The sequence below is a fragment of the Apus apus genome, chromosome Z (assembly GCF_020740795.1).
Source record: "Apus apus isolate bApuApu2 chromosome Z, bApuApu2.pri.cur, whole genome shotgun sequence".
In the NCBI taxonomy this organism is placed as follows: domain Eukaryota; kingdom Metazoa; phylum Chordata; class Aves; order Apodiformes; family Apodidae; genus Apus; species Apus apus.
This window is the reverse complement of record NC_067312.1, coordinates 73,987,525-73,990,349: the sequence shown is the minus strand read 5'-3', so window position 1 is coordinate 73,990,349 and position 2,825 is coordinate 73,987,525.

The following is a 2,825-nucleotide window of genomic DNA, read 5'->3' as shown; positions in this document are numbered from 1 at the left end:
TGGATTTGGATGCCCTTGTACAGAGCCTGGAGGTGCCACAGCTCTGATGATCATGGGCATCACAGCGATTAATTTGGCAACACCTTGTGCTCTGCAGCACTGCCCCTAAAACCCTTCTCCCATCATCCCCATGGGGCTGGAAATACCCCATGCCCAACAGACACAGACCAAAGCACAGATGTGTTTTTACTTTTTACTGCCTCCCAGGAGATGTGTTATAGATTTAAAGCACAGCCAGCTTCAGCCATGGTACTCTCTCCAGTTCCAGCTGAGAGGTAACATCTTTTTCTGAGTACTGTCAAGATATTTAGAGGACCTGGCACCAGCAAAGCTTATCCATTGTACTGGACTGTGTAATAGTTCTGGAGTTGTTTTGTAAATTTGGAGTGGCATGCAAAAATGAAGACACTCGAGGAAGAAAGCTTCCAAAAACACTTACAAATAAGCTCGCACTTGAAGTACAATTAGATTTCTGGGGCACCACAGAACCAATTAATTATGCAATTCTAAATAAAGACAGATAAAACAAATACAACAAACATACACACACACAAGCCATGTTTTCTCTGTAAAACTTACACTTTTTAAAATATTTGGTTTCTAATTCCTATATTATTCCTTCATCTCAGCCACCGTTCTTGAAAGTCTGCCTAAAACTTGACACTTTCAAGCTTCTCAAGATTTTGGGGAAAAAAAGCCCACATTCTTCTTCCTCTTATTAAAAATATAAGGGAAATATAAGGGAAATTTTTAGCAATTACCTTGTTATTTTCACTACCAGCACATAAACACAAAATCGTGCCATTTTTCTGCAAAGACCATTTTCTTATACTCTATGAAACAATCTGATCCTTCACCCTGAAAGCCTACTGCATTTTCTGTGATCGCTTGGGCAAGATGAGGAATCCAGGGCTCTCAAAATCCATACAGTAGTAAATCAATATGTGACACGTCTGCAAGACATTTATTTAGTGGTCACATAATTCATTAATTTTTGATACTTGATCCAAATCTAGTTTATCAGTGTTTTAAACGTATGTAAAACTTTTCTTCATTGTGCAAAAGAATATCATCAGGTCTTCCTTTTTTTTCCACATTGGTCAATCCAATTAGCAACTGCAAAGTCTGGAAAATTCCAGCTTTCCCAATAGTTTTTTTAGATAATTATTACTGAGTCTGTATTGTAATTGCATAGGGTGTCCTAGTCCACAAGCGGTACTTATTCTGGCCTTATTTTTCTTGAGTAGATACCACAGAGTGGAAACAATATTTTCTGGAAATAGATTTACTACCATGTCTTGATTAAATCATGTAGTCTATTTGATGGGCAGTCCATATTTGACAAAAGATCAGAGGTTGGTTTTCCTACACTTCTGTAATTGGAAAGACTGTCATGCTGCTGAAATGCAGGCTGTTTTTAACCCTGCATTAGTTGCGTGTCTGTGTGTGTTTGTGCATTGCACAGTCTGCATGAACAAAATCTTGAAAAGCATTTTAAAATATGTCTTCTATTTTCCATACTTATTAAGCTTTAAAGGAAGAGCAGCACTGGTGGCAAAGTGTACTGGCTGTAGAACTGCATTAGAGGTTTAATTACTGAAGCCCTAAAGCACCTGAGCATAGGAAAGGGAAGTCACAGAGAGCATCAACATGGCACACCCAGGCAGACACACACAGTAGTGGCAAGTTATTTCTAAACTTCAGGAGCTATTGCTTCTCAGCTCCTGAAGGCTTAGGAGGGAGAATGACCTGAGATTACTCACTTAATGGATGGCTCATCACCGGAAGTGTTCGAGGTCAGGCTGGATGATGCTTTGTGCAGCCCAATCTAGTGAAATACAATGGCATATTTCACCCCTCCATGGCAGGAGCTTTGGAACTGGATGATGTTCAGAGTTTCCATCCCATCCAAACCATTCTATCATTCTATGAATTGACAGCAGGAAGGAACAATCCTGGCTGGTGCCTGACCCCTTCTCATCTGGTCCCTGCCTGCTAACATGTTGTATGCTTCAAGATATGAAGCCAGCTATCTAAGTTTGCCAGAGAGTGGTGGGCACCAGTAGGGTAAGGTTCATCAGTTCTAACCTGGAACTGTGACAAGATGTCTGAATCTTGTCACTCACTGTAAAAGGAACTTAAATGTCAAGCTTAGACTCAAATTTTTATCTGGTGAGAATAATCCCATCCATTGGGGTCAAAATGCCAGCAGTGACCCAGCTGCTTTTCCACTGTCCCTGTGGCTTCTGTCAATGGAAATCAATTGTAGAGGTGGAACACCTAAGCAAGCCCTGAGCAGACAGCTCTACAGACTTCTCTCCTTTGTTCTACACTGCAGAATATGGGTTCATCCTAAATATGCTAAGAGATCTATCCCAAATCTTGGGAAACCTAGCTTATCCATTGTACAAAAAGCAAAAATCAAAGGGAAATTTGGGTCTTTCAGTTATCAGTTGTGGACAGAAATCCTTGAATGTTTTGTCTTTCACTTTTTTCAGGTATGGCCTAAAAATAAATATTTCCTTCTTTTCTTTGTACACTGTTTCTCAATTATCAATGTTATGTCTGCTAGCTGCTTGGCCTTGAGTATTGAGAAGGTTAAAGCCCACAATAATACTGAAATTGAAGCGAATAAAAAAATGTAGGCTGAGCATGTAGATCAGAGATCTGGAGGGGAGCTGTGTCTGGACATGGCTGCTTACAGGATCAGAGCCTTATTTATCATAATGTACATTTGTATCTACAGCTGCTGTGTGTCAATCTTCAGTCCTCATCTTCCCAGTGGTATCTAGGCACAATGTTTTGAGTGAGAACAAAATGACGTT